Below are 27,672 nucleotides of genomic sequence, written 5' to 3' on the forward strand. Positions count from 1 at the left end.
CAAGAAACTGACGAACAGACCACATTCTGACCTCAGAACCAGAAACTGACCAACTGACCACAGTCTGACCGAGGCAATATGAAACTGACCAACTGACCACAGTCTGACCTACAAACCAGAAACTGACCAACTGCTTCAGTCTGAACGAGACAACATGAAACGACCAACTGACCAAGACAAAACGAAACTGAATAAATGACCACAGTCTGACCAAGAAACGAGCAACTGTGCAACTGACCACAATCTGACCTCGAAACCAGAAACTGACCAAATGACCACAGTCTGACCGAGCAACCACAAACTGTCCAACAGGCCACATTCTGACCTAGCAACCAGTATCTGACTAACTGACCACAGTCTGACATAGAAACCAGCAATTGACCAACTGAACACAGTCTAACCTAGAAACCTGAAACTGACTAACTGACCACAGTCTGAACTAGAAACCAGAAACTGAACAACTGACCACAGTCTGACCTCAAAACCAGAAACTGATCAACTAACAATTGTCTGACCTCGAAACCAGAAACTGACCAACTGAATACATTCTTAACTCGAAACCAGAAACTGACCAACTGACCACATTCTGACCTAGAAACCAGAAACTGAACGTCTGACCTCAGGCTGAAATAAAAACAGAAATGACCAACTGACCACAGTCTGACCTAGAAACCAGAAACTTACCAATGGACCACAGTCTGACCTAGAAAAAACAAAATGACCAACTGACCACAGTCTGACCTTGGAACCCGAAACTGACCAACTGACCACAAGTCTGACCTAGAAACCAGAAACTGACCAAATGACCACCGGCTGACCTTGCAACCACAAACTGTCCAACAGATCACATTCGGACCTAGCGACCAGTATCTGACAAACTGACCAAAGTGTGACGTAGAAACAAGCAAATGACCAACTGATCACATTCTGACCTAACGACCAGTATCTGACCAACTGACCACAGTCTGACCTAGAAACCAGAAATTGACCAACTGACCACAGTCTGAGCTCGAAACCATAATATGACCAACTGACCAAGAGAACACAAAACTGACTAAATGACCACAGTCTGACCAAGAAACGAGAAACTGAGCAACTGACCACAATCTGACCTCGAAACCAGAAACTGACCAAATGACCACAGTCTGACCGAGCAACCACAAACTGTCCAACAGGCCACATTCTGACCTAGCAACCAGTATCTGACTAACTGACCACAGTCTGACATAGAAACCAGCAATTGACCAACTGAACACAGTCGAACCTAGAAACCTGAAACTGACCAACTGACCAGAGTCTGATCTAGAAACCAGAAACTGAACAACTGACCACAGTCTGACCTCAAAACCAGAAACTGATCAACTGACAACAGTCTGAACTCGAAACCAGAAACTGACCAACTGAATACATTCTTAACTCGAAACCAGAAACTGACCAACTGACCACAGTCTGAACTAGAAACCAGAAACTGACCTATGGACCATAGTCTGACCTAGAAAAAAGAAACTGACCAACTAACTACAGTCTGACATTGGAACCCGAAAATGACCAAATGACCACCATCTGACCTTGCAACCACAAACTGTCCAACAGACCACATTCTGACCTAGCGACCAGTATCTGACCAACTGACCAAAGTCTGACATAGAAACAAGCAAATGACCAACTGACCACATTCTGACCTAGCGACCAGTATCTGACCAAGTGACCACAGTCTGACCTAGAAACCAGAAATTGACCAACTGACCACAGTCTGACCTCGAAACCATAAACTGACCAACTGACCACAGTCTGACCTCGAAACTATAAACTGACGAACTGACCACATTCTTAACTCGAAACCAGAAACTGACGAACTGACCACATTCTGACCTAGAAACCAGAAACTGACCATCTGACCTCAGTCTGACCTAAAAACAGAAACTGACCAACTGCCCACATTCTGACCTAGAAACCAGAAACTGACCAACTGACCACAGTCTGACCTTGGAACCAGAAACTGACCAACTGACCACAGTATGACCTCGGAACCAGAAACTGACCAACTGACCACAGTCTGACCGAGGCAACATGAAACTGACGAACTGACCACAGTCTGACCTAGATACCAGAAATTGACCAACTGACCACAGTCTGACCTCGAAAGAAGAAACTGACCAACTGACCACAGTCTGACATCAAAACAAGAAACTGACGAACTGACCACATTCTTAACTCGAAACCAGAAACTGACGAACTGACCACAGTCTGACCTAGGAACCAGAAACTGACCATCGTACGTCAGTCTGACCTAAAAACAGAAACTGACCAACTGACCACAGTCAGACCTAGAAAACAGAAATTGACCAACGGACCACAATCTGACCTAGAAACCAGAAACTGACCAACGACCACAGTCTGACCTTGGAACCAGAAACTGACCAACTGACCACAGTCTGACCTCGGAACCAGAAACTGACCAACTGACCACAATCTGACCGTGGCAACATGAAACTGACCAACTGACCACAGTCTGACCTCGAAACCAGAAACTGTCCAACTGAACACAGTCTGATCTAGAAACCAGAAACTGACCAACTGACCACAGTCTGATCTAGCAACCAGAAACTGACCAACTGCTTCAGTCTGAACGAGACAACATGAAACTGACCAACTGACCAAGACAACATGAAACTGACTAAATGACCACAGTCTGACCAAGAAACGAGAAACTGAGCAACTGAACACAATCTGACCTCGAAACCAGAAACTGACCAAATGACCACAGTCTGACCTCGTAACCACAAACTGTCCAACAGGCCACATTCTGACCTAGCAACCAGTATCTGATGAACTGACCACAGTCTGACATAGAAACCAGCAATTGACCAACTGAACACAGTCTAACCTAGTAACCTGAAACTGACCAACTGACCAAAGTCTGACGTAGAAACAAGCAAATGACCAACTGACCACAATCTGACGAAGAATCCAGAAACTGACTAACTGACCACAGTCTGACCTAGAAACCAGAAACTGACCAACTGACCACAGTCTAACCTCGAAACCAGAAACTGACCAACTGACCACAGTCTAACCTCGAAACCAGAAACTGACGAATTGACCACATTCTGAACTCGAAACCAGAAACTGACGAACTGACCACATTCTGACCTCAGAACCAGAAACTGACCAACTGACCACAGTCTGACCGAGGCAATATGAAACTGACCAACTGACCACAGTCTGACCTACAAACCAGAAACTGACCAACTGCTTCAGTCTGAACGAGACAACATGAAACGACCAACTGACCAAGACAACACGAAACTGAATAAATGACCACAGTCTGACCAAGAAACGAGCAACTGAGCAACTGACCACAATCTGACCTCGAAACCAGAAACTGACCAAATGACCACAGTCTGACCTAGCAACCACAAACTGTCCAACAGGCCACATTCTGACCTAGCAAACAATATCTGACTAACTGACCACAGTCTGACATAGAAACCAGCAATAGACCAACTGAACACAGTCTAACCTAGAAACCTGAAACTGACTAACTGACCACAGTCTGAACTAGAAACCAGAAACTGAACAACTGACCACAGTCTGACCTCAAAACCAGAAACTGATCAACTAACAACAGTCTGACCTCTAAACCAGAAACTGACCAACTGAATACATTCTTAACTCGAAACCAGAAACTGACCAACTGACCACATTCTGACCTAGAAACCAGAAACTGAACGTCTGACCTCAGGCTGACCTAGAAAACATAAACTGACCAACTGACCACAGTCTGACCTTGGAACCCGAAACGGACCAACTGACCACAAGTCTGACCTAGAAACCAGAAACTGACCAAATGACCACCGGTTGACCTTGCAACCACAAACTGTCCAACAGACCACATTCGGACCTAACGACCAGTATCTGACAAACTGACCAAATTCTGACGTAGAAACAAGCAAATGACCAACTGACCACATTCTGACCTAGCGACCAGTATCTGACCAACTGACCACAGTCTGACCTAGAAACCAGAAATTGACCAACTGACCACAGTTTGACCTCGAAACCATAATATGACCAACTGACCAAGACAACACGAAACTGACTAAATGACCACAGTCTGACCACGAAACCATAAACTGACCAACTGACCACAGTCTGACCTCGAAACTATAAACTGAAGAACTGACCACATTCTTAACTCGAAACCAGAAACTGACGAACTGACCACATTCTGACCTAGAAACCAGAAACTGACCATCTGACCTCAGTCTGACCTAAAAACAGAAACTGACCAACTGACCACATTCTGACCTAGAAACCAGAAACTGACCAACTGACCACAGTCTGACCTTGGAACCAGAAACTGACCAACTGACCACAGTATGACCTCGGAACCAGAAACTGACCAACTGACCACAGTCTGACCGAGGCAACATGAAACTGACGAACTGACCACAGTCTGACCTAGATACCAGACATTGACCAACTGACCACAGTCTGACCTCGAAAGAAGAAACTGACCAACTGACCACAGTCTGACATCGAAACAAGAAACTGACGAACTGACCACATTCTTAACTCGAAACCAGAAACTGACGAACTGACCACAGTCTGACCTAGAAACCAGAAACTGACCATCTTACGTCAGTCTGACCTAAAAACAGAAACTGACCAACTGACCACAGTCAGACCTAGAAAACAGAAATTGAACAACGGACCACAATCTGACCTAGAAACCGGAAACTGACCAACTGACCACAGTCTGACCTTGGAACCAGAAACTGACCAACTGACCACATTCTGAACTCGGAACCAGAAACTGACCAACTGACCACAATCTGACCGTGGCAACATGAAACTGACCAACTGACCACATTCTGACCTCAGAACCAGAAACTGACCAACTGACCACAGTCTGACCGACGCAATATGAAACTGACCAACTGACCACAGTCTGACCTACAAACCAGAAACTGACCAACTGCTTCAGTCTGAACGAGACAACATGAAACGACCAACTGACCAAGACAACACGAAACTGAATAAATGACCACAGTCTGACCAAGAAACGAGCAACTGAGCAACTGACCACAATCTGACCTCGAAACCAGAAACTGACCAAATGACCACAGTCTGACCTAGCAACCACAAACTTGGCAACGCCACATTCTGACCTAGCAACCAGTATCTGACTAACTGACCACAGTCTGACTTAGAAACCAGCAATTGACCAACTGAACACAGTCTAACCTCGAAACCTGAAACTGACCACAGTCTGAATTAGAAACCAGAAACTGAACAACTGACCACAGTCTGACCTCAATACCAGAAACTGATCAACTGACAACAGTCTGACATCGAAACCAGAAACTGACCAACTGAATACATTCTTAACTCGAAACCAGAAACTGACCAACTGACCACATTCTGACCTAGAAACCAGAAACTGACCGTCTGCCCTCAGTCTGACATAAAAAAAGAAACTGACCAACTGACCACAGTCTGACCTAGAAACCAGAAACTGACCAATGGACCATAGTCTGACCTAGAAAAAAGAAACTGACCAACTAACCACAGTCTGACATTGGAACCCGAAAATGACCAACTGACCACAAGTCTGACCTAGAAACCAGAAACTGACCAAATGACCACCGTCTGACCTTGCAACCACAAACTGTCCAACAGATCACATTCTGACCTAGCGACCAGTATCTGACCAACTGACCAAAGTCTGACGTAGAAACAAGCAAATGACCAACTGACCACATTCTGACCTAGCGACCAGTATCTGACCAACTGACAACAGTCTGACCTAGAAACCAGAAATTGACCAACTGACCACAGTCTGAACTCGAAACCATAAACTGACCAACTGACCACAGTCTGACCTCGAAACTATAAACTGACGAACTGACCACATTTTTAACTCGAAACCAGAAACTGACGAACTGACCACATTCTGACCTAGAAACCAGAAACTGACCATCTGACCTCAGTCTGACCTAAAAACAGAAACTGACCAACTGACCACATTCTGACCTAGAAACCAGAAACTGACCAACTGACCACAGTCTGACCTTGGAACCAGAAACTGACCAACTGACCACAGTATGACCTCCGAACCAGAAACTGACCAACTGACCACAGTCTGACCGAGCCAACATGAAACTGACGAACTGACCACAGTCTGACCTAGATACCAGAAATTGACCAACTGACCACAGTCTGACCTCGAAAGAAGAAACTGACCAACTGACCACAGTCTGACATCGAAACAAGAAACTGACAAACTGACCACATTCTTAACTCGAAACCAGAAACTGACGAACTGACCACAGTCTGACCTAGAAACCAGAAACTGACCATCTTACGTCAGTCTGACCTAAAAACAGAAACTGACCAACTGACCACAGTCAGACCTAGAAAACAGAAACTGACCAACTGACCACAATCTGACCGTGGCAACATGAAACTGACCAACTGACCACATTCTGACCTCAGAACCAGAAACTGACCAACTGACCACAGTCTGACCGAGGCAATATGAAACTGACAAACTGACCACAGTCTGACCTACAATCCAGAAACTGACCAACTGCTTCAGTCTGAACGAGACAACATGAAACGACCAACAGACCAAGACAACACGAAACTGAATAAATGACCACAGTCTGACCAAGAAACGAGCAACTGAGCATCTGACCACAATCTGACCTCGAAACCATAAACTGACCAAATGACCACAGTCTGACCTAGCAACCACAAACTGTCCAACAGGCCACATTCTGACCTAGCAACCAGTATCTGACTAACTGACCACAGTCTGACATAGAAACCAGCAATTGACCAACTGAACACAGTCTAACCTAGAAACCTGAAACTGACTAACTGACCAAAGTCTGAACTAGAAACCAGAAACTGAACAACTGACCACAGTCTGACCTCAAAACCAGAAACTGATCAAATAACAACAGTCTGACCTCGAAACCAGAAACTGACCAACTGAATACATTCTCAACTCGAAACCAGAAACTGACCAACTGACCACATTCTGACCTTGAAACCAGAAACTGAACGTCTGACCTCAGGCTGACATAAAAACAGAAATGACCAACTGACCACAGTCTGACCTAGAAACCAGAAACTTACCAATGGACCACAGTCTGACCTAGAAAAAAGAAACTGACCAACTGACCACAGTCTGACCTTGGAACCCGAATCTGACCAACTGACCACAAGTCTGACCTAGAAACCAGAAACTGACCAAATGACCACCGTCTGACCTTGCAACCACAAACTGTCCAACAGACCACATTCGGACCTAGCGACCAGTATCTGACAAACTGACCAAAGTCTGACGTAGAAACAAGCAAATGACCAACTGACCACATTCTGACCTTAAAACCATAAACTGACCAACTGACCAAGACAACACGAAACTGACTAAATGAGCACAGTCTGACCAAGAAACGAGAAACTGAGCAACTGACCACATTCTGATCTCGAACCAGAAACTGACCAAATGACCACAGTCTGACCGAGCAACCACAAACTGTCCAACAGGCCACATTCTGACCAAGCAACCAGTATCTGAATAACTGACCACAGTCTGACATAGAAACCAGCCATTGACCAACTGAACACAGTCTAACCTAGAAACCTGAAACTGACCAACTGACCACAGTCTGAATTAGAAACCAGAAACTGAACAACTGACCACAGTCTGACCTCAAAACCAGAAACTGACCAACTGAATACATTCTTAACTCGAAACCAGAAACTGACCAACTGACCACATTCTGACCGAGAAACCAGAAACTGACCGTCTGCCCTCAGTCTGACATAAAAAAAGAAACTGACCAACTGACCACAGTCTGACCTAGAAACCTTAACTGACCAATGGACCATAGTCTGACCTAGAAAAAAGAAACTGACCAACTAACCACAGTCTGACATTGGAACCCGAAAAAGACCAACTGACCACAAGTCTGACCTAGAAACCAGAAACTGACCAAATGACCACCGTCTGACCTTGCAAACACAAACTGTCCAACAGACCACATTCTGACCTAGCGACCAGTATCTGACCAACTGACCAAAGTCTTACGTAGAAACAAGCAAATGACCAACTGACCACATTCTGACCTAGCGACCAGTATCTGACCAACTGACCACAGTCTGACCTAGAAACCAGAAATTGACCAACTGACCACAGTCTGACCTCGAAACCATAAACTGACCAACTGACCACAGTCTGACCTCGAAACTATAAACTGACGAACTGACCACATTCTTAACTCGAAACCAGAAACTGACGAACTAACCACATTCTGACCTAGAAACCAGAAACTGACCATCTGACCTCAGTCTGACCTAAAAACAGAAACTGACCAACTGACCACATTCTGACCTAGAAGCCAGAAACTGACCAACTGACCTCAGTCTGACCTTGGAACCAGAAACTGACCAACTGACCACAGTATGAACTCGGAACCAGAAACTGACCAACTGACCACAGTCTGACCGAGGCAACATGAAACTGACGAACTGACCACAGTCTGACCTAGATACCAGAAATTGACCAACTGACCACAGTCTGACCTCGAAAGAAGAAACTGACCAACTGACCACAGTCTGACATCGAAACAAGAAACTGACGAACTGACAACATTCTTAACTCGATACCAGAAACTGACGAACTGACCACAGTCTGACCTAGAAACCAGAAACTGACCATCTTACGTCAGTCTGACCTAAAAACCGAAACTGACCAACTGACCACAGTCAGACCTAGAAAACAGAAATTGACCAACGGACCACAATCTGACCTAGAAACCAGAAACTGACCAACTGACCACAGTCTGACCTTGGAACCAGAAACTGACCAACTGACCACAGTCTGACCTCGGAACCAGAAACTGACCAACTGACCACAATCTGACCGTGGCAACATGAAACTGACCAACTGACCACAGTCTGACCTAGAAACCAGAAACTGTCCAACTGAACACAGTCTGATCTAGAAACCAGAAACTGACCAACTGACCACAGTCTGATCTGGCAAACAGAAACTGACCAACTGACGACAGGTTGACCTAGCAACAAGCAACTGACCGACTGAACACAGTCTGACCATAGTTTGAACTAGAAACCAGAAACTGACCAACTGCCCAAAGCCTGACCGAGACAACATGAAACTGTCCAACTGACGAAGACAACACGAAACTGACCAAATGACCACAGTCTGGTCAAGAAACCAGAAACTGAGCAATTGACCACAATCTGACCTCGAAACCAGACACTGACCAAATGACCACAGTCTGACCAAGCAACCACAAATTGTCCAGCAGGCCACATTCTGACCTAGCAACCAGTATCTGACTAACTGACCACAGTCTGACATAGAAACCAGCAATTGACCAACTGAACACAGTCTAACCTAGAAACCTGAAACTGACCAACTGACCACAGTCTGACCTAGAAACAAGAAACTGAACAACTGACCACAGTCTGAACTCAAAACCAGAAACTGACCAACTGAACACAGTCTAACCTAGAAACCTGAAACTGACCAACTGACCACAGTCTGAACTAGAAACCAGAAACTGACCAACTGACCACAGTCTGACCTAGAAACCAGAAACTGTCCAACCGAACACAGTCTGATCTAGAAAGCAGAAACTGACCAACTGACCACAGTCTGATCTAGCAACCAGAAACTGACCAACTGACCACACGCTGACCTAGCAACAAGCAACGGACCGACTGACCACAGGATGACCTAGCAACCAAAATACTAAAAAACTGACCAGAGAAACAGACCTAGACAACCAGAAACTGACCAACTGACCACAGTCTGACCGAGGAACAAGAAAATGCCAACTGACCACAGTCTGACCATAGTTTGACCTAGAAACCAGAAACTGACCCACTGCCCAAAGCCTAACCGAGACAACATGAAACTGTCCAACTGACCAAGACAACACGAAACTTACCAAGTGACCACAGTCTGACCAAGAAACCAGAAACTGAGCAACTGACCACAATCTGACCTCGAAACCAGAAACTGACCAACTGACCACATTCTGACCAGAAACCAGAAACTGACCGTCTGCCCTCAGTCTGACATAAAAAAAGAAACTGACCAACTGACCACAGTCTGACCTAGAAACCAGAAACTGAACAACTAACCACAGTCTGATCTAGCAACCAGAAACTGTCCAACTGACCAAAAACTGACCGAGACAATCCGAAACTGACCAACTGATCACACCCTGAACTAGAAACCAGAAACTGACTAACTGACCACAGTCTGATCGAGAAAGCAGAAACTGACCAAATGACCACATTCTGACCTAGAAACCATAAACTGACCAACTGACCACAGTCTGACCTTGGAACCAGTAACTGACCAACTGACCACAGTCTGACCTCGAAGCCAGAATTTGAACAACTAACCACAGTCTGATCTAGCAACCAGAAACTGTCTAACTGACCAAAACCTGACCGAGACAATACGAAACTGTACAACTGACCACAGCTGAACTAGAAACCAGAAACTGACTAACTGACCACAGTCTGATCGAGAAAGCAGAAACTGACCAAATGACCACATTCTGACCTAGAAACCATAAACTGACCAACTGACCACAGTCTGACCTTGGACAAGAAACTGACAAATTGACCACAGTCTTATCTAGAAAGCAGAAACTGACCAATTGACCACAGTCTGACCTTGGAACCAGAAACTGACCAACCGACCACAGTCTGACCTAGAAACCAGAAACTCTCCAACTGGCCAAAAACTGACCGAGACAATCCGAATCTGGCTAACTGACCACAGTCAGACCTAGAATCCAGTAACTGACAAACTGATCACGATCTGATCTACAAAGCAGAAACTGACCAACTCACCACAGTCTGACCTAGAAAGCAGAAACTGACCAACTGACCACAGTCTGACCTATAATCGAGAAACTGACCAACTATACGCAGTCTGAACGAGAAACGAGAAACTGAAGAACTGACCACAGTCTGAACTAGGAACCAGAAACTGACCAACTGACCACAGTCTGACCTAGAAACCAGAAACTGACAAACTGACTACAGTCTGATCTAGAAAGCAGAAACTGACCAACTGACCACAGTCTGACCTCGAAACCAGAAACTGACCAACTGACCACAGTCTGAGCTAGAAAACAGAAATTGACCAAATGACCACAGTCTGAAATTGGAACCAGAAACTGACCAACTGACCACAGTCTGACCTCGAAACCAGAATCTGACCAACCGTGCACAGTCTGACTCAGAAACCAGAAACTGTCCAACTGGACAAAAACTGACCGAGACAATCCGAAACTGACTAACTGACCACAGTCAGACCTAGAAACCAGTAACTGACAAACTGACCACATTCTGATCTACAAAGCAGAAACTGACCAACTGACCACTGTCTGACCTAGAAACCAGAAACTGACCAACTGACCACAGTCTGAACGAGAAACCAGTAACTGACCACAGTCTAAACTAGGCAGCAGAAACTGACAAACTGACCACAGTCTGATCTTGAAAGCAGAAACTGACCAACTGACCACAGTCTGACCTAGAAAACAGAAACTGACCAACTGACCACAGTCTGACCTAGAAACCTGAAACTGACCATCTGACCTCAGTCTGACATAAAACCAGAAACTGACCAACTGACCACAGTCTGACCTTGGAACCAGAAACTGACAAACTGACCACTTTCTGACCTCGAAACCAGAAACTGACCAACCGACCACAGTCTGACCTAGAAACCAGAAACTGTCTCTTGGCCAAAAACTGACCGAAACAATCCGAAACTGACGAACTGACCACGTTCAGAGCTAGAAACCAGTAACTGACAAACTGACCACATTCTGATCTGCAAAGCAGAAACTGACCAACTGACCACAGTCTGACCTAGAAACCAGAAACTGACCAACTGTCGCAGTCTGACCAAAAAACCAGAAACTGACCAACGAGCCGCAGTCTGAACGAGAAACCAGTAACTGAACTACTGACCACGGTCTGAACTAGGAACCAGAAACTGACCAACTGACCACAGTCTGACCTCGAAACCAGAAAATGACAAACTGAACACAGTCTGATCTAGAAAGCAGAAACTGACCAACTGACCACAGTCTGATCTCGAACCCAGAAACTGACCAACTGACCACAGTATGACCTAGAAAACAGAAACTGACCAATTGACCAGAGTCTGACCTTGGAACCAGAAACTGACCAACTGACCACAGTCTGACCTCGAAACCAGAAACTGAACAACTAACCACAGTCTGACCTTGGAACCAGAAACTGACAAACTGACCACAGTCTTATCTAGAAAGCAGAAACTGACCAATTGACCACAGTCTGACCTTGGAATCAGAAACTGACCAACCGACCACAGTCTGACCTAGAAACCAGTAACTGTCCAACTGTCCAAAAACTGACCGAGACAATCCGAAACTGGCTAAATGAGCACAGTCAGACCTAGAAACCAGTAACTGACAAACTGACCACGATCTTATCTGCAAAGCAGAAACTGACCAACTGACCACAATCTGACCTAGAAACCAGAAACTGACCAACTGACCACAGACTGACCTATAAACCAGAAACTGACCAACTAACCGCAGTCTGAACGAGAAACCATTAACTGACCACAGTCTAAACTAGGAACCGGAAACTGACAAACTGACCACAGTCTGATCTAGAAAGCAGAAACTGACCAACTGACCACAGTCTGACCTGGAAAACTAAAACTGACCAACTGACCACAGTCAGACCTAGAAACCAGAAACTGACCATCTGACCTCAGTCTGACATAAAACCAGGAACTGACCAACTGACCGTAGTCTGACCTTGGAACCAGAAACTGACAAACTGACCACTGTCTGACCACGAAACCAGAAAATGACCAACCGACCACAGTCTGACCTAGAAACCAGAAACTGCCTATTGGCCAAAAACTGACCGAGACATTCCGAAACTGACTAACTGACCACGTTCAGACCTAGAAACCAGTAACTTACAAACTGACCACATTTTGATCTACAAAGCAGAAACTGACCAACTGACCACAGTCTGACCTAGAAACCAGAAACTGACCAACTGACCACAGTCTGACCTATAAACCAGAAACTGACCAACTAACCGCAGTCTGAACGAGAAACCAGTAACTGACCTACTGACCACAGTCTGAACTAGGAACCAGAAACTGACCAACTGACCACAGTCTGACATAGAAACCAGAAACTGACAAACTGACCACAGTCTGATCTAGAAAGCAGAAACTGACCAACTGACCATAGTTTGACCTCGAAACCAGAAACTGACCAACTGACCACAGTCTGACCTAGAAAACAGAAACTGACCAACTGACCACAGTCTGACCTCGAAACCAGAAACTGAACAACTAACCACAGTCTGATCAAGAAACCAGAAACTGTCCAACTGGCCAAAAACTGACCGAGACAATCCGAAACTGGCTAACTGACCACAGTCAGCCCTAGAAACCAATAACTGACAAACTGACCACATTCTGATCTACAAAGCAGAAACTGACCAACTGACCACAGTCTGACCTAGAAACCAGAAACTGATCAACTGACCACAGTCAGACCTTTCAACGACAAACTGACCAACTAAACGCAGTCTGAACGAGAAACCAGAAACTGAAGAACTGACCACAGTCTGAACTAGGAACCAGAAACTGACCAATTGACCACAGTCTGACCTTGGAACCAGAAACTGATCAACCGACCACAATCTGACCTATAAACCAGAAACTGTCCAACTGGCCAAAAACTGACCGAGACAATCCGAAACTGGCTAACTGACCACAGTCAGCCCTAGAAACCAATAACTGACAAACTGACCACATTCTGATCTACAAAGCAGAAACTGACCAACTGATCACAGTCTGACCTAGAAAACAGAAACTGACCAACTGACCACAGTCTGACCTAGAAACCAGAAACTGACCAACTAACCGCAGTCTGAACGAGAAACCATAACTGACCAGAGTCTAAACTAGGAACCAGAAACTGACAAACTGACCACAGTCTGATCTAGAAAGCAGAAACTGACCAAGTGACCACAGTCTGACCTAGAAAACAGAAACTGACCAACTGACTACAGTCTGACCTAGAAACCAGAAACTGACCATCTGACCTCAGTCTGACATAAAACCAGAAACTGACCAACTGACCACAGTCTGACCATGGAACCAGAAACTGACAAACTGACCACAGTCTGATCTAGAAAGCAGAGACTGACCAATAGACCACAGTCTGACCTTGGAACAAGAAACTGACCAACCGACCACAGTGTGACCTAGAAACCAGAAACTGTCCAACTGACCATAGTTTGACCTCGAAACCAGAAACTGACCAACTGACCACAGTCTGACCTAGAAAACAGAAACTGACCAACTGACCACAGTCTGACCTCGAAACCAGAAACTGAACAACTAACCACAGTCTGATCAAGCAACCAGAAACTGTCCAACTGACCAAAAACTGACCGAGACAAACCGAAACTGACCAACTGACCAAGCCTGAACTAGAAACCAGAAACTGACTAACTGACCACAGTCTGATCGAGAAAGCAGAAACTGACCAAATGACCACATTCTGACCTTGAAACCATAAACTGACCAACTGACCACAGTCTGTCATTGGAACCAGAAACTGACAAACTGACCACAGTCTTATCCAGAAAGCAGAAACTGACCAATTGACCACAGTCTGACCTTGGAACCAGAAACTGATCAACCGACCACAGTCTGAACTAGAAACCAGAAACTGTCCAACTGGCCAAAAACTGACCGAGACAATCCGAAACTGGCTAACTGACCACAGTCAGCCCTAGAAACCAATAACTGACAAACTGACCACGATCTGATCTACAAAGCAGAAACTGACCAACTGACCACAGTCTGACCTAGAAACCAGAAACTGATCAACCGACCACAATCTGACCTATAAACCAGAAACTGTCCAACTGGCCAAAAACTGACCGAGACAATCCGAAACTGGCTAACTGACCACAGTCAGCCCTAGAAACCAATAACTGACAAACTGACCACATTCTGATCTACAAAGCAGAAACTGACCAACTGATCACAGTCTGACCTAGAAAACAGAAACTGACCAACTGACCACAGTCTGACCTAGAAACCAGAAACTGACCAACTAACCGCAGTCTGAACGAGAAACCATAACTGACCAGAGTCTAAACTAGGAACCAGAAACTGACAAACTGACCACAGTCTGATCTAGAAAGCAGAAACTGACCAAGTGACCACAGTCTGACCTAGAAAACAGAAACTGACCAACTGACTACAGTCTGACCTAGAAACCAGAAACTGACCATCTGACCTCAGTCTGACATAAAACCAGAAACTGACCAACTGACCACTGTCTGACCATGGAACCAGAAACTGACAAACTGACCACAGTCTGATCTAGAAAGCAGAGACTGACCAATAGACCACAGTCTGACCTTGGAACAAGAAACTGACCAACCGACCACAGTATGACCTAGAAACCAGAAACTGTCCAACTGGCCAAAAACTATCCGAGACAATCCGAAACTGGCTAACTGACCACAGTCAGACCTAGAAACCAGTAACTGACAAACTGACCACAGTCTGATCTAGAAAGCAGAAACTGACCAACTGACCACAGTCTGACCTCGTAACCAGAAACTGACCAACTGACCACAGTCTGACCTAGCAAACAGAAACTGACCAAATGACCACATTCTGACCTTGGAACCAGAAACTGACCAACTGACCACAGTCTGACCTCGAAACCAGAAACTGACCAACCGACCATAGACTGACCTATAAACCAGAAACTGACCAACTAACCGCAGTCTGAACGAGAAACCAGTAACTGACCAACTGACCACAGTCTAAACCAGGAACCAGAAACTGACAAACCGACCAACGTCTGACCTAGAAAACAGAAACTGTCTATTGGCCAAAAACGGATCGAGACAATCCGAAACTGAATAACTGACCACAGTGAGAACTAGAAACCAGTAACTGACAAACTGACCACATTTTGATCTACAAACCAGAAACTGACCAACTGACCACAGTCTGACCTAGAAACCAGAAACTGACCAACTGACCACAGTCTGACCTATTAACCGGAAACTGACCAACTAACCGCAGTCTGAACGAGAAACCAGTAACTGACCTACTGACCACAGTCTGAACTAGGAACCAGAAACTGACCAACTGACCACAGTCTGACCTAGAAACCAGAAACGGACAAACTGACCACAGTCTGATCTAGAAAGCAGAAACTGACCAACTGACCACAGTCTGACCTAGAAACCAGAAACTGACAAACTGACCACAGTCTGATCTAGATAGCAGAAACTGACCAACTGACCACAGTCTGACCTCGAAACCAGAAACTAACCAACTGACCACAGTCTGACCTAGAAAACAGAAACTGACCAATTGACCAGAGTCTGATCTTGGAATCAGAAACTGACCAACTGACCACAGTCTGACCTCGAAACCAGAAACTGACCAACTGACCACAGTCTGACCAAGAAAACAGAAACTGACCAATTGACCAGAGTCTGATCTTGGAATCAGAAACTGACCAACTGACCACAGTCTGACATCGAAACCAGAAACTGAACAACTAACCACAGTCTGATCTAGCAACCAGAAACTGTCCAACTGTCCAAAAACTGACCGAGACAATCCGAAACTGACCAACTGACCACAGCCTGAACTAGAAACCAGAAACTGACTAACTGACCACAGATTAATCGAGAAAGCAGAAACTGACCAACTGACCACATTCTGACCTAGAAACCAGAAACTGACCAACCGACCACAGTCTGACCTAGAAACCAGAAACTGTCCAACTGGCCAAAAACTGACCGAGACAATCCGAAACTGGCTAACTGACCACAGTCAGACCTAGAAACCAGTAACTGAAAAACTGACCACGATCTGATCTACAAAGCAGAAACTGACCAACTGACCACAGTCTGTCCTAGAAACCAGAAACTGATCAACTGACCACAGTCAGACCTATAAACGACAAACTGACCAACTAAACGCATTCTGAACGAGAAACCAGAAACTGAAGAACTGACCACAGTCTGAACTAGGAACCAGAAACTGACCAACTGACCACAGTCTGACCTATAAACCAGAAACTGACAAACTGACCACAGTCTGATCTAGAAAGGAGAAACTGACCAACTGACCACAGTCTGACATCGAAAGCAGAAACTGACCAACTGACCACAGTCTGAGCTAGAAAACAGAAATTGACCAAATTACCACAGTCTGAACTTGGAACCAGAAACTGACCAACTGTCGACAGTCTGACCTCGAAACCAGAAACTGACCAACCGACCACAGTCTGACTCAGAAACCAGAAACTGTCCAACTGGTCAAAAACTGACCGAGACAATCCGAAACTGACTAAATGACCACAGTCAGATCTAGAAACCAGTAACTGACAAACTGACCACATTCTGATCTACAAAGCAGAAACTGACCAACTGATCACAGTCTGACCTAGAAACCAGAAACTGACCAACTGACCACAGTCTGACCTAGAAACCAGAAACTGACCAACTAACCGCAGTCTGAACGAGAAACCATAACTGACCACAGTCTAAACTAGGAACCAGAAACTGACAAACTGACCACAGTCTGATCTAGAAAGCAGAAACTGAACAACTGACCACAGTCTGACCTAGAAAACAGAAACTTACCAACTGACTACAGTCTGACCTAGAAACCTGAAAGTGACCATCTGACCTCAGTCTGACATAAAACCAGAAACTGACCAACTGACCACAGTCTGACCTTGGAACCAGAAACTGACAAACTGACCACAGTCTGATCTAGAAAGCAGAGACTGCCCAATTGACCACAGTCTGACCTTGGAACAAGAAACTGACCAACCGACCACAGTATGACCTAGAAACCAGAAACTGTCCAACTGGCCAAAAACTGACCGAGACAATCCGAAACAGGCTAACTGACCACAGTCAGACCTCTAATCCAGTAACTGACAAACTGACCACAGTCTGATCTAGAAAGCAGAAACTGACCAACTGACCACAGTCTGACCTCGAAACCAGAAACTGACCAACTGACCACAGTCTGACCTAGCAAACAGAAACTTACCAAATGACCACATTCTGACCTTGGAACCAGAAACTGACCAACTGACCACAGTCTGACCTCGAAACCAGAAACTGACCAACTAACCGCAGTCTGAACGAGAAACCAGTAACTGACCAACTGACCACAGTCTAAACCAGGAACCAGAAACTGACAAACTGACCACAGTCTGACCTAGAAAACAGAAACTGACCAACTGACCACAGTCTGACCTAGAAACCAGAAACTGACCATTTGACCTCAGTCTGACATAAAACCAGAATATGACCAACTGACCACAGTCTGAACTTGGAGCCAGAAACTGACCAACCGACCACAGTCTGACCTAGAAACCAGAAACTGTCTCTTGGCCAAAAACTGACCGAAACAATCCGAAACTGACTAACTGACCACGTACAGACCTAGAAACCAGTAACTGACAAACTGACCACATTCTGATCTACAAAGCAGAAACTGACCAACTGACCACAGTCTGACCTAGAAACCAGAAACTGACCAACTGACCGCAGTCTGACCAAAAAAACAGAAACTGACCAACCAGCCGCAGTCTGAACGAGAAACCAGTAACTGACCTACTGACCACGGTATGAACTAGGAACCAGAAACTGACCAACTGACCACAGTCTGACCTAGAAACCAGAAAATGACAAACTGAACACAGTCTGATCTAGAAAGCAGAAACTGACCAACTGACCACAGTCTGATCTCGAAACCAGAAACTGACCAACTGACCACAGTCTGACCTAGAAAACAGAAACTGACCAATTGACCAGAGTCTGACCTTGGAACCAGAAACTGACCAACTGACCACAGTCTGACCTCGAAACCAGAAACTGAACAATTAACCACAGTCTGATCAAGCAACCAGAAACTGTCCAACTGACAAAAAACTGACCGAGACAATCCGAAACTGACCAACTGACCACAGCCTGACCTAGAAACCATAAACTGACCAACTGACCACAGTCTGACGTTGGAACCAGAAACTGACAAACTTACCACAGTCTTATCTAGAAAGCAGGAACTGACCAATTGACCACAGTCTGACCTTGGAATCAGAAACTGACCAACCGACCACAGACTGACCTAGAAACCAGTAACTGTCCAACTGGCCAAAAACTGACCGAGACAATCCGAAACTGGCTAAATGAGCACAGTCAGACCTAGAAACCAGTAACTGACAAACTGACCACGATCTTATCTACAAAGCAGAAACTGACCAACTGACCACAGTCTGACCTAGAAACCAGAAACTGACCAACTGACCACAGTCTGACCTATAAACCAGAAACTGACCAACTAACCGCAGTCTGAACGAGAAACCATTAACTGACCACAGTCTAAACTAGGAACCGTAAACTGACAAACTGACCACAGTCTGATCTAGAAAGCAGAAACTGACCAAATGACCATAGTCTGACCTAGAAAACTAAAACTGACCAACTGACCACAGTCTGACCTAGAAACCAGAAACTGACCATCTGACCTCAGTCTGACATAAAACCAGGAACTGACCAACTGACCATAGTCTGATCTTGGAACCAGAAACTGACAAACTGACCACTGTCTGACCACGAAACCAGAAAATGACCAACCGACCACAGTCTGACCTAGAATCCAGAAACTGCCTATTGGCCAAAAACTGACCGAGACATTCCGAAACTGACTAACTGACCACGTTCAGACCTAGAAACCAGTAACTTACAAACTGACCACATTGTGATATACAAAGCAGAAACTGACCAACTGACCACAGTCCGACCTAGAAACCAGAAACTGACCAACTGACCACAGTCTGACCTATAAACCAGAAACTGACCAACTAACCGCAGTCTGAACGAGAAACCAGTAACTGACCTACTGACCACAGTCTGAACTAGGAACCAGAAACTGACCAACTGACCACAGTCTGACAAAGAAACCAGAAACTGACAAACTGACCACAGTCTGATCTAGAAAGCAGAAACTGACCAACTGACCAAAGTCTGACCTCGAAACAAGAAACTGACCAACTGACCACAGTCTGCCCAAAAAACAGAAACTGACCAATTGACCAGAGTCTGACATTGGAACGAGAAACTGACCAACTGACTACAGTCTGACCTCGAAACCAGAAACTGAACAACTAACCACAGTCTGATCAAGAAAGCAGAAACTGTCCAACTGACCAAAAACTGACCGAGACAAACCGAAACTGACCAACTGACCACAGCCTGAATTAGAAACCAGAAACTGAACAACTAACCACAGTCTGATCGAGAAAGCAGAAACTGACCAAATGACCACATTCTGACCTAGAAACCATAAACTGACCAACTGACCACAGTCTGACCTTGGAACCAGAAACTGACAAACTGACCACAGTCTTATCCAGAAAGCAGAAACTGACCAATTGACCAAAGTCTGACCTTGGAACCAGAAACTGATCAACCGACCACAGTCTGACTTAGAAACCAGAAACTGTCCAACTGGCCAAAAACTGACCGAGACAATCCGAAACTGGCTAACTGACCACAGTCAGCCCTAGAAACCAATAACTGACAAACTGACCACGATCTGATCTACAAAGCAGAAACTGACCAACTGACCACAGTCTGACCTAGAAACCAGAAACTGATCAACTGATCATAGTCAGACCTATAAACGACAAACTGATCAACTAAACGCATTCTGAACGAGAAACCAGAAACTGAAGAACTGACCACAGTCTGAACTAGGAACCAGAAACTGACCAATTGACCACAGTCTGACCTTGGAACCAGAAACTGATCAACCGACCACAGTCTGACCTATAAACCAGAAACTGTCCAACTGGCCAAAAACTGACCGAGACAATCCGAAACTGGCTAACAGACCACAGTCAGCCCTAGAAACCAATAACTGACAAACTGACCACGATCTGATCTACAAAGCAGAAACTGACCAACTGACCACAGTCTGACCCAGAAACCAGAAACTGATCAACTGACCACAGTCAGACCTATAAACGACAAACTGACCAACTAAACGCAGTCTGAACGAGAAACCAGAAACTGAAGAACTGACCACAGTCTGACCTAGAAACCAGAAACTGACAAACTGACCACAGTCTGATCTAGAAAGCAGAAACTGACCAACTGACCACAGTCTGACCTCGAAACCAGAAACTGACCAACTGACCAGAGTCTGAGCTAGAAAACAGAAATTGACCAAATGACCACAGTCTGAACTTGGAACAAGAAACTGACCAACTGACCACAGTCTGACCTCGAAACCAGAATCTGACCAACCGTGCACAGTCTGACTCAGAAACCAGAAACTGTCCAACTGGACAAAAACTGACCGAGACAATCCGAAACTGACTAACTGACCACAGTCAGACCTAGAAACCAGTAACTGACAAACTGACCACATTCTGATCTACAAAGCAGAAACTGACCAACTGAACACTGTCTGACCTAGAAACCAGAAACTGACCAACTGACCACAGTCAGAACGAGAAACCAGTAACTGACCACAGTCTAAACTAGGCACCAGAAACTGACAAACTGACCACAGTCTGATCTTGAAAGCAGAAACTGACCAACTGACCACAGTCTGACCTAGAAAACAGAAACTGACCAACTGACCACAGTCTGACCTAGAAACCTGAAACTGACCATCTGACCTCAGTCTGACATAAAACCAGAAACTGACCAACTGACCACAGTCTGACCTTGGAACCAGAAACTGACAAACTGACCACTTTCTGACCTCGAAACCAGAAACTGACCAACCGACCACAGTCTGACCTAGAAACCAGAAACTGTCTCTTGGCCAAAAACTGACCGAAACAATCCGAAACTGACTAACTGACCACGTTCAGACCTAGAAACCAGTAACTGACAAACTGACCACATTCTGATCTGCAAAGCAGAAACTGACCAACTGAACACAGTCTGACCTAGAAACCAGAAACTGACCAACTGTCGCAGTCTGACCAAAAAACCAGAAACTGACCAACTAGCCGCAGTCTGAACGAGAAACCAGTAACTGACCTACTGAACACGGTCTGAACTAGGAACCAGAAACTGACCAACTGACCACAGTCTGACCTCGAAACCAGAAAATGACAAACTGAACACAGTCTGATCTAGAAAGCAGAAACTGACCAACTGACCACAGTCTGATCTCGAACCCAGAAACTGACCAACTGACCACAGTCTGAACTAGAAAACAGAAACTGACCAATTGACCAGAGTCTGACCTTGGAACCAGAAACTGACCAACTGACCACAGTCTGACCTCGAAACCAGAAACTGAACAACTAACCACAGTCTGACCTTGAAACAGAAACTGACAAACTGATCACAGTCTTATCTAGAAAGCAGAAACTGACCAATTGACCACAGTCTGACCTTGGAATCAGAAACTGACCAACCGACCACAGTCTGACCTAGAAACCAGTAACTGTCCAACTGGCCAAACACTGACCGAGACAATCCGAAACTGGCTAAATGAGCACAGTCAGACCTAGAAACCAGTAACTGACAAACTGACCACGATCTTATCTGCAAAGCAGAAACTGACCAACTGACCACAATCTGACCTAGAAACCAGAAACTGACCAACTGACCACAGTCTGACCTATAAACCTGAAACTGACCAACTAACCTCAGTCTGAACGAGAAACCATTAACTGACCACAGTCTAAACTAGGAACCGGAAACTGACAAACTGACCACAGTCTGATCTAGAAAGCAGAAACTGACCAACTGACCACAGTCTGACCTGGAAAACTAAAACTGACCAACTGACCACAGTCAGACCTAGAAACCAGAAACTGACCATCTGACCTCAGTCTGACATAAAACCAGGAACTGACCAACTGACCGTAGTCTGACCTTGGAACCAGAAACTGACAAACTGACCACTGTCTGACCACGAAACCAGAAAATGACCAACCGACCACAGTCTGACCTGGAAACCAGAAACTGCCTATTGGCCAAAAACTGACCGAGACATTCCGAAACTGACTAACTGACCACGTTCAGACCTAGAAACCAGTAACTTACAAACTGACCACATTTTGATCTACAAAGCAGAAACTGACCAACTGACCACAGTCTGACCTAGAAACCAGAAACTGACCAACTGACCACAGTCTGACCTATAAACCAGAAACTGACCAACTAACCGCAGTCTGAACGAGAAACCAGTAACTGACCTACTGACCACAGTCTGAACTAGGAACCAGAAACTGACCAACTGACCACAGTCTGACATAGAAACCAGAAACTGACAAACTGACCACAGTCTGATCTAGAAAGCAGAAACTGACCAACTGACCATAGTTTGACCTCGAAACCAGAAACTGACCAACTGACCACAGTCTGACCTATAAAACAGAAACTGACCAACTGACCACAGTCTGACCTCGAAACCAGAAACTGAACAACTAACCACAGTCTGATCAAGCAACCAGAAACTGTCCAACTGACCAAAAACTGACCGAGACAAACCGAAACTGACCAACTGACCAAGCCTGAACTAGAAACCAGAAACTGACTAACTGACCACAGTCTGATCGAGAAAGCAGAAACTGACCAAATGACCACATTCTGACCTAGAAACCATAAACTGACCAACTGACCACAGTCTGACATTGGAACCAGAAACTGACAAACTGACCACAGTCTTATCCAGAAAGCAGAAACTGACCAATTGACCACAGTCTGACCTTGGAACCAGAAACTGATCAACCGATCACAGTCTGACCTAGAAACCAGAAACTGTCCAACTGGCCAAAAACTGACCGAGACAATCCGAAACTGGCTAACTGACCACAGTCAGCCCTAGAAACCAATAACTGACAAACTGACCACGATCTGATCTACAAAGCAGAAACTGACCAACTGACCACAGTCTGACCTAGAAACCAGAAACTGATCAACTGACCACAGTCAGACCTTTCAACGACAAACTGACCAACTAAACGCAGTCTGAACGAGAAACCAGAAACTGAAGAACTGACCACAGTCTGAACTAGGAACCAGAAACTGACCAATTGACCACAGTCTGACCTTGGAACCAGAAACTGATCAACCGACCACAATCTGACCTATAAACCAGAAACTGTCCAACTGGCCAAAAACTGACCGAGACAATCCGAAACTGGCTAACTGACCACAGTCAGCCCTAGAAACCAATAACTGACAAACTGACCACATTCTGATCTACAAAGCAGAAACTGACCAACTGATCACAGTCTGACCTAGAAAACAGAAACTGACCAACTGACCACAGTCTGACCTAGAAACCAGAAACTGACCAACTAACCGCAGTCTGAACGAGAAACCATAACTGACCAGAGTCTAAACTAGGAACCAGAAACTGACAAACTGACCACAGTCTGATCTAGAAAGCAGAAACTGACCAAGTGACCACAGTCTGACCTAGAAAACAGAAACTGACCAACTGACTACAGTCTGACCTAGAAACCAGAAACTGACCATCTGACCTCAGTCTGACAAAAAACCAGAAACTGACCAACTGACCACAGTCTGACCATGGAACCAGAAACTGACAAACTGACCACAGTCTGATCTAGAAAGCAGAGACTGACCAATAGACCACAGTCTGACCTTGGAACAAGAAACTGACCAACCGACCACAGTATGACCTAGAAACCAGAAACTGTCCAACTGGCCAAAAACTGTCCGAGACAATCCGAAACTGGCTAACTGACCACAGTCAGACCTAGAAACCAGTAACTGACAAACTGACCACAGTCTGATCTCGAAAGCAGAAACTGACCAACTGACCACAGTCTGACCTCGAAACCAGAAACTGACCAACTGACCACAGTCTGACCTAGCAAACAGAAACTGACCAAATGACCACATTCTGACCTTGGAACCAGAAACTGACCAACTGACCACAGTCTGACCTCGAAACCAGAAACTGACCAACCGACCATAGACTGACCTATAAACCAGAAACTGACCAACTAACCGCAGTCTGAACGAGAAACCAGTAACTGACCAACTGACCACAGTCTAAACCAGGAACCAGAAACTGACAAACCGACCAACGTCTGACCTAGAAAACAGAAACTGTCTATTGGCCAAAAACGGATCGAGACAATCCGAAACTGAATAACTGACCACAGTGAGAACTAGAAACCAGTAACTGACAAACTGACCACATTTTGATCTACAAACCAGAAACTGACCAACTGACCACAGTCTGACCTAGAAACCAGAAACTGACCAACTGACCACAGTCTGACCTATTAACCGGAAACTGACCAACTAACCGCAGTCTGAACGAGAAACCAGTAACTGACCTACTGACCACAGTCTGAACTAGGAACCAGAAACTGACCAACTGACCACAGTCTGACCTAGAAACCAGAAACGGACAAACTGACCACAGTCTGATCTAGAAAGCAGAAACTGACCAACTGACCACAGTCTGACCTAGAAACCAGAAACTGACAAACTGACCACAGTCTGATCTAGATAGCAGAAACTGACCAACTGACCACAGTCTGACCTCGAAACCAGAAACTGACCAACTGACCACAGTCTGACCTAGAAAACAGAAACTGACCAATTGACCAGAGTCTGATCTTGGAATCAGAAACTGACCAACTGACCACAGTCTGACCTAGAAACCAGAAACTGACCAACCGACCACAGTCTGACCTAGAAACCAGAAACTGTCCAACTGGCCAAAAACTGACCGAGACAATCCGAAACTGGCTAACTGACCACAGTCAGACCTAGAAACCAGTAACTGAAAAACTGACCACGATCTGATCTACAAAGCAGAAACTGACCAACTGACCACAGTCTGTCCTAGAAACCAGAAACTGATCAACTGACCACAGTCAGACCTATAAACGACAAACTGACCAACTAAACGCAGTCTGAACGAGAAACCAGAAACTGAAGAACTGACCACAGTCTGAACTAGGAACCAGAAACTGACCAACTGACCACAGTCTGACCTATAAACCAGAAACTGACAAACTGACCACAGTCTGATCTAGAAAGGAGAAACTGACCAACTGACCACAGTCTGACATCGAAAGCAGAAACTGACCAACTGACCACAGTCTGAGCTAGAAAACAGAAATTGACCAAATTACCACAGTCTGAACTTGGAACCAGAAACTGACCAACTGTCGACAGTCTGACCTCGAAACCAGAAACTGACCAACCGACCACAGTCTGACTCAGAAACCAGAAACTGTCCAACTGGCCAAAAACTGACCGAGACAATCCGAAACTGACTAAATGACCACAGTCAGATCTAGAAACCAGTAAGTGACAAACTGACCACATTCTGATCTACAAAGCAGAAACTGACCAACTGATCACAGTCTGACCTAGAAACCAGAAACTGACCAACTGACCACAGTCTGACCTAGAAACCAGAAACTGACCAACTAACCGCAGTCTGAACGAGAAACAATAACTGACCACAGTCTAAACTAGGAACCAGAAACTGACAAACTGACCACAGTCTGATCTAGAAAGCAGAAACTGAACAACTGACCACAGTCTGACCTAGAAAACAGAAACTTACCAACTGACTACAGTCTGACCTAGAAACCTGAAACTGACCATCTGACCTCAGTCTGACATAAAACCAGAAACTGACCAACTGACCACAGTCTGACCTTGGAACCAGAAACTGACAAACTGACCACAGTCTGATCTAGAAAGCAGAGACTGACCAATTGACCACAGTCTGACCTTGGAACAAGAAACTGACCAACCGACCACAGTATGACCTAGAAACCAGAACCTGTCCAACTGGCCAAAAACTGACCGAGACAATCCGAAACAGGCTAACTGACCACAGTCAGACCTCTAATCCAGTAACTGACAAACTGACCACAGTCTGATCTAGAAAGCAGAAACTGACCAACTGACCACAGTCTGACCTCGATACCAGAAACTGACCAACTGACCACAGTCTGACCTAGAAACCAGAAACTGACAAACTGACCACAGTCTGATCTAGAAAGCAGAAACTGACCAACTGACCACAGTCTGACCTCGAAACCAGAAACTGACCAACTGACCACAGTCTGACCTAGCAAACAGAAACTTACCAAATGACCACATTCTGACCTTGGAACCAGAAACTGACCAACTGACCACAGTCTGACCTCGAAACCAGATACTGACCAACCGACCACAGTCTGACCTATAAACCAGAAACTGACCAACTAACCGCAGTCTGAACGAGAAACCAGTAACTGACCAACTGACCACAGTCTAAACCAGGAACCAGAAACTGACAAACTGACCACAGTCTGACCTAGAAAACAGAAACTGACCAACTGACCACAGTCTGACCTAGAAACCAGAAACTGACCATTTGACCTCAGTCTGACATAAAACCAGAATATGACCAACTGACCACAGTCTGACCTTGGAGCCAGAAACTGACCAACCGACCACAGTCTGACCTAGAAACCAGAAACTGTCTCTTGGCCA

This window comes from Pristiophorus japonicus, unplaced genomic scaffold, assembly GCF_044704955.1.
Source record: "Pristiophorus japonicus isolate sPriJap1 unplaced genomic scaffold, sPriJap1.hap1 HAP1_SCAFFOLD_115, whole genome shotgun sequence".
Lineage (NCBI taxonomy): Eukaryota > Metazoa > Chordata > Chondrichthyes > Pristiophoridae > Pristiophorus > Pristiophorus japonicus.